We start from the raw sequence: 7,538 nt of genomic DNA on the forward strand, positions 1-7,538 counted from the left end.
CCACTAGCATGAGTAGGAGTTGTTTGAGCCCTGTTGTGCCTACTCATTCATGTTTGTTTGTCATGCCTGCTACTGCTTAGAGTTGAGTCAGGTCTGATTCATCGGGGATGAATCAGAGGTGTGTGAACATGTCCTACTGTGTGTGAGCTAAGTGTGTGAACACGTTTTGGTAAAGGTAGCGGTGAGAGGCCATGTAGGAGTACATGGTGGGTTGTCTCATTGCAGCCGTCCTCAGGAACTGAGTTCTGTGTTTGTGATCCATGATTCAGCTACTACCACGCATTGGGCCCGAAACCAATGGACCCTCTCGGCTTCTTAATCACCCTTGTCCTCTGTCCAGGAGTTGCAAGTAGTTTCTGGTGTTTGTAGTATGCTGGAGGCCGTGGACAGCGCTGACCGTAGGGGTGGGCTGTGATGCGGTAGGCACGTGGTCGGGTAAACCGGGCACCCGTTTGGTGTCACGGAACCCTGTACACATCGTTTGGGGCTGTGAGCAAAACTCCGGCCGGATCTCCTCATGGATGGAACCCGAATAGGCGATAAACCTGGACTAGAGACTTGAGTGTCTAGGCAGGCCGTGGCCGACACCCATGTTGGGCTTCCGCTTGAAGGTTGCCGAGTACATGTCGTGTAAACGGCGGTAAGTGGTGAGAGCGTGTGTGAAGAAGTACACCCCTGCAGGGTTAACCTAATCTATTCGAATAGCCGTGTCCACGGAAAAGGACCTCTGGGTTGCTTATATCAGTTCATAGACAAGTGAAAGTGGATACTCTAAAATACGCAAGATAAGCGTGAGTGCTATGGATGGCGATCTCGTAGGGAGACGGGAGCAGATCCATAGTGGTGTATTGCTATGGTGAATATGTGGACTCGTGTGCGCCACCTCAAAAGTTACCTTGCAGTCGTAGTTCAGGATAGCCACCGAGTCAAAGCTGGCTTGCTGCAGTTAAACCCCACCACCCCCTTTGTTGATAATGATGCATATGTAGATAGTTCTGATGTAAGTCTTGCTGGGTACATTTGTACTCACGTTTGCCTATTTATGTTTTTGCAGAGAGACTTCGGTCTCGCTAGTAGTTTTGCGTGGACTTCGACGTTTAGCTTGTTACCTCAGCTACGATCTTGTGCCCTCGGCAGGATCTGATAGATAGTCAGGCTTCTCAGCCTTTTTCATTTATAGATGTCTGTACTCAGACATGATAGCTTCCGCTTGTGCTTTGACTTGTATGCTCTGAGTGTTGGGTCATGAGACCCATGTTTGTAATATCTCGCTCCTCGGAGCCTATTGAATAAACTACTTGAGTCGTAGAGTCATTTTGTGATGCCATGTTGTATTGCACATATCGAGCATATTGTGTGTATGTTATTGAAATGCTTGGTATGTGTGGGATCTGACCATCTAGTTGTTTATCTTTAGTAGCCTCTCTTACCGGGAAATGTCTCCTAGTGTTTCCACTGAGCCATGGTAGCTTGCTACTGCTCCGGAACACTTAGGCTGGCCGGCATGTGTCCTTCTTCGTTCATGTGTCTGTCCCTTCGGGGAAATGTCACGCGATGAATACCGGAGTCCTGTTAGCCTGCTACAGCCCGGTTCACCGGAGTCCTGCTAGCCCAGTGCTACAGCCTGGATTCACTCGCTGATGACCGACACGTTCGATGCTGGGTCATGGATGCCTGTCCCTGTAAGTTTGTGCCACTTTGGGTTTACGACTAGCCATGTCAGCCCGGGCTCCTTATCATATGGATGCTAGCGACACTGTCATATACGTGTGCCAAAAGGCGCAAACGGTCCCGGGCAAAAGTAAGGCGACACCTGTGGGAATACCGTGCGTGAGGCCGCAAAGTGATATGAGGTGTTACATGCTAGATCGATGTGGCATTGAGTCGGGGTCCTGACAGCGTTGGTATCAGAGCTTGATTGCCTGTAGGATTACCAAGCCAAACTGGTCGAGGTTGAGTTTAGAAATTCTTTAGTTATATAAGGAAATTGATTGTGGGATGGAACGTAAGGCTCTTTTTACTCCTTATACCTCATGCCTTCTGATCTGAGTCATCTTATCTTTCCTGCGGGGATTAAGAACTAGGCTATCTCTTCTTTCTATTAGGATCACGTGTTACTAATCAGTAGACTTATAAGATTGTTGGATTTAAGTCTCAGTTCAGTTCCTACTACTTCCGTATGTTAATTGTTGATCTCGGAACCTTGATATTGTGCTTCTGAGTGGTTATGCCACCATTTTTGTGATTGTCTCAAATCTTTTTGAGCAATTATAGCCGTTATGCTGTCCGAGTCATCCCAGGTTTCTAAATAGTCCGATGCATTTGCAAATCCCTTCCTTCTGTTTCCGATGTTCCCATGGGCCAGATTAACCACACTAATCGGTGTGTTGAGGTAATCATTGCCTCGACATATATGTTGGAATTATTATTATGACCCTAAGTGCTTAGGGGATCATCTAGTGGTCTAGCCATGATTTGTGTCCTAGTGTGAAGATTCTGGCTTTTATTCTCGAAAGCATCCCGTGATGCCACTTAGTAGTAGGTATTCTACTCCTTGGGCTTTGAACCCGAGATTCACTCTACTTACTTCATGTTGATAGTGTTTGCTAGTTCCTTTAGGATATTAGTAACCTTTGCGATAGTCCTTAAAGTCCGTGGTATCTTCTTCTTCCAAATACCATGAACTACTTATGGCAGAAGTTCCTCGTTGAACTGAAATATCACAACAGGATTATTCTTGATGAGTTCTCCGTTATATATTGTGACTCTGCCAGTTCTACTTTTCTGCATGGGTTATCCGGAAGAAACATGTGGAATTCGTTCGACATGCTAAACCATGCATCCACAACTCAGAAAATCATATGTTCCTTGAGTTGTCTCTCTTTAGTTGCATTCTGACCCTCGTCTATCAATTGATAGCCAAGAGTATGCGTGCGTTCGTTTATCGATGCCTATTACTCTTGTGGTCCGTCAAGCCATTCTATCGCAGAATGACTAGGAGAAACAAACTCGAGTACCTCTTCCATATCTAGGATTGGGTCAAAGCAATTGTGCTCCGCAGATCAAATGCCAGCCTAGCTTTTGATTCTGTTCTACCCTGAAGTATTACCGTCTTTATGTCAGGATTTTCATGAGAATTGCACCGGCTCTTGTGAATTCTTGATGTAGTGATACTTCTCGCCATTATTATTCATCCCTTGATTCCGTGTTGTCGCAACCGGAATGCCGACAAGTGAATCGTGATGTGTGAATTCAATACTCCTAGCAACCTTGTTGCTTGGTAGTTAAAGGACAATAATTTCATTCTTAGCGTGCTGGTTTTGAATCATCATTCTAAGGTTGATCATGCTACCTAGTCCTTGTTCTCGGTGCACTCCTCGATCGATGAGTTAGGATTATTCAAATCTTCGCTCTATTGATCATATCGTCTTGCCTCAAAAGGCAAGATTGTTCTCGAGCTTAGTAACATACCGGTGGTTCGTGACTTTCCAAATATCTTCTTGGAGGTGTTACCGGGTTGTCACCTGACCGCTATGTTGAGTTCGTGATCAAGTTGGTTTCTTGTGAACCACCTTCTCTCCAAGAATCGGTGTTAGATATCCCTGAGCTAGTTGGTTAAGCTAGACAACAACTTGGAGAGTTGGAAGATAAAAGCTTGTCTGACTTAGTTCGTTCCAAAGGGATATTCTTGTGTAGTGTGTGTTGAAGAAAGATGATATCTTCATCGATTGGTCCTTGTGATCAGTTGCTGGACCTATTGTCTTATCAATCCTTTGATTTGAGTGTGGGCTATCGTCAAATCAAATCAGTACCAACGATGCTCGTAATGTTGTCTTATTCGTGGTTGATCCCTCGAGCATACACCATTATATCTTTTAGGTCTGACCAATGCTATCACTTGTTCACTTAACTATGGAATTCCTTTTAAAAGGAAACCTAGATGAATTGTTGTTGAGCCCATTGACAACATCCTTATCTCCTCCATGATTTTGTTGAACATTAAGCTAGTGTTGGAAACTTTTGAAAGCATTTGTTCATGCTAGCTCATGAAGCATATGTTTGGATGAAGGTAGTGACTTCCTTTAATTCATGTGCATCTGATGCAAGTTGCCGCCGTGGATTCGAGAAAGTCAATGTTGTTTTCTTGGAATCATTCCAAATCAGTCATGCACACGTGCGAAGAATTCTGTGGTTTGAAGACTTGCAACCTTCAATCTATATGTGTCCCTAGCACACCAAGCCACTGATTGAATTGTTCAAGGAGAAGAAGTTCCTTCTTAAGAGTATACCTTATGCAAGGACTTCGATATCCTCGATGATGGTTCCCCTCCTGAATTCGGTAGTGTTTTATTATAAGACTACTTTGTGGTCATGCTTGTCTTGGACAACATGTTCACATGTTTGTAGCAGAACCAGCTCATGTTTTGGAGCTTGCTATTGTAGTTCGTCTCCCGAGAATCTCGCAACGTCATCTCGTCGATTTGTGTTGCAAACTTTCATTTTTCTTCCTAGACTCGATGAGTCTGGAATATCCTGACACCAACCAGATCTGAATCTTAGGCAGATATGATGGGTTGGAACATTTCCCAAGAACTATAATATTGGTCTCTCGATAACCGGTAAGGTGGATGTCGTGGCCAACACACCCATCCGGTAGACCTATTATTATAGTATCTTATTTGATGGAATTGGCCACCTCCCCATAGGGATTTCGTAGGATTTACTCCCTAGTTGCCCCTATGGATCTTTGTGTTCCCGAAGTCCGACCTTTACTTGATGTTCTAGATACCAAACCATTTCAATGAATGGGATACACTAGCATGTCAAGGAGAACATTAGAAGCGGAGTGCTAAATGTCTCTCGGTCGATCGTCCAGATTTTGTTTCCTTGGCCTCGCTAAGGTGAAATCTGAGAAAGTGTTATCTTCCTTTGCATCTGCGTCATCCTTTCTCATTCATCATGGTAGTAAGTTGTGTTACCAGAATCCTTGACACGGATATTGGTAAAACCTTGATGAATATGGAAATGCTCAAATTCTTGAGAGCACGCACAAGCGTTAGGTGTTACCGTCGACACTAACTAGGTTTGCTCTCAACTTCCTCGGTTATGCTATAACCATTCCAATAGTGGAATAACTCTCTATTGTTGAGCCTCTCCCCAGTTACCAGAATCATTCCCAGCAATTGCATTTTGTTCCCAGCTTGCACCGCCAATGTGCCATTCTACCACGGATCTCTTCCATTTCCGGTGGTAAGCAAATTCATCCATTACGTTGCCTTCAACAAGGTAATCCACATCATCCAAGTTTGAGTATGCCATTCTACCGAACCCCTCTAAATGATCGATTATGATTTGCCTTAAGCTGGTATAAAGAGTTTCAATGATCTTTGAATCAAAAGTAATTCTTTTTGCCACTTAAGGGGAGATATCTACGAGTCACGCTTCCGGAGGTGTCTCGTTGTGGTATCATGGCAACTCAACTCCTCGCTACGTTGACAACCGTTTACCACCTTCTTAGGTGTGGAATTGCTGTCTACCTAGTGAACCCTCGTCATCTGTTCCACTCCATTCCTCTAGAGGTGTGCTTCGTCCCTCAGCTCGAGAGATGTTGCTATATCTCATCCCATGAGTTGATCCTAAGTTGTTCGATCTTCGAGAAGATCGACCCTTCTAGAGTCTCTTTCCCTCCAGGTCATGTTGGCAGGATTTCTCAGAGCAAGACGACAAGACGAAGATGGTGATCGAATCAACGTTTCTATGAAGTGCAACCTGGATCGTGAAGATTATACTAGTTGCGTTTACCTTTCACCTTACCCTACGCTTGAATCTCGAGACGAGATTCTTGTTTAGTGGGGGTGAGTTGTCACATCCCTAGCTTCTGGAATTGCACTAGTACTAGCCTTTGGTGATGCATCATGTTTACTTTTACAGAAAGTTGAAATGGGGATTGTCCAAACCCTAGCATTTTAAGAATTCACCAGGTTCACCTAAAATATTTTCAGTCAATCCAAGTGGCTTTCAAAAATGTTCATCATCTTTGGAATAATGCTGGAAACAGTAACCAGAGATGATGCACATTTTTCCATGTCAGTTTGGATCTTTGAACTAATATATATTGTATTTGAGTTGGAGCAAATATATGTTACATATATTTTTAATGCTTCAATAATTCTGATATTTTGTGAGGGGCTCTAGAATATTACTTTCAGTCCCTGCAAAAATTATTGGAAGAAACAAAAATGATTTAGTGTTTGAACTAAATCAAAACAGAGTGAAACAAATATAAAACAATGATTAAAAAATAAAACAGAGCAAAAATAAAAAGGGAGACGGCCACCTGGGCCACTTACCTGCTTACCTGCCCGGCCCAGCTCCTCCCGCTGGCCCAGCCCGCCACCGCTACCCCCCTGTCGTCTTCTTCCCTCGCCAGAAGGACGCGGGCACGCGCCCGGCGCGCGCGGCCACGCGCCCCGGCCACCTCCTCCCTGCCTGGCTGCCTCCTCCTTCCCTGGTTCCCTCCCGCGACGCCACGCCACCCCCTCGGACCCTCTCACTCTTCCTCGAGGCCCCGCCCCTCTGCTCTTTCTCTCTCGCTCGAACCCGAACACAGCCGTCGCCACCGACGCCGTTCGCCGCGGCCACCATCCCCCTCTCGCCTCCCCGACGCCTCCCAGAGCTCCGCAAGTCCTCCCTCGTCCTCCTCGTCCTCTCACGCGACCAGAAGAGCCCCGGAACGCTGCCCCCGATGTTTTCCCCCTCGCCGGCCGCCGAGGATCTGCTCCGTCGAATTCGGCCACTCCGGCGCGTCTCCGAGCCCACTGAGCCACCCTGCTGCATCCCTGTGAGCTTGCCGTCGTTTCCCCTCACCTCTCTCTCTCGCGCGCACCCTGTAGCCGCCGCCCCACAAGCACCCGAAGCCGCCGTCCGCCATGGCCGGTGAGCTTCGTGCTCCCGGGGTCCTCCACCTGCGCTCGTTGCCTTCGAGTGCCCCTGACGACCCCAGTAACCCGTAGAGACCCTCAGCTGACCTCGCCGTGCCGTGTAACGCCGAACCCGAGCACGCCCGAGCTCCGGCCGCCGCTGCCAAGCTCGGGGCCGTCGTCTCCGGCCGCCCTAGCTGCTGCTGCTTGCTGAAACGGGCGCGGGTGAGCTCCAGCTCCCCGTAGCCGCTCTCCTCCGTCCATTTGGACGCCGGAGGAGCGAACCCGAGCCCTCCGCCGCGCCTGTTGCCACCGGCGACGAACCGCCGGCGTGTTAGGCCCTGTTGACCAGGGGTTTTACCCCCCCTGGGTCGATGACAGGTGGGGCCAGCCCCCCTGTTAATTAGTTAGTTATTTTAATTTAATTACCCCCCCCCCTGACGCTGACCAGTGGGCCCGACCCCCCCTAACCTTTTAATTAAACTAAATAAACCCCTGTTAACCCCCTGTCACTGACGTGTGGGTCCCACACGTCAGGTTTGACCCTGGACAGCCGCGTTGACCCGCTGACGTCATGCTGACGTCATGCTGACGCAATAAGTATTTTCTGGATTTAAT

Source organism: Triticum aestivum, chromosome 5B (genome assembly GCF_018294505.1).
Source record: "Triticum aestivum cultivar Chinese Spring chromosome 5B, IWGSC CS RefSeq v2.1, whole genome shotgun sequence".
Classification (NCBI taxonomy): domain Eukaryota; kingdom Viridiplantae; phylum Streptophyta; class Magnoliopsida; order Poales; family Poaceae; genus Triticum; species Triticum aestivum.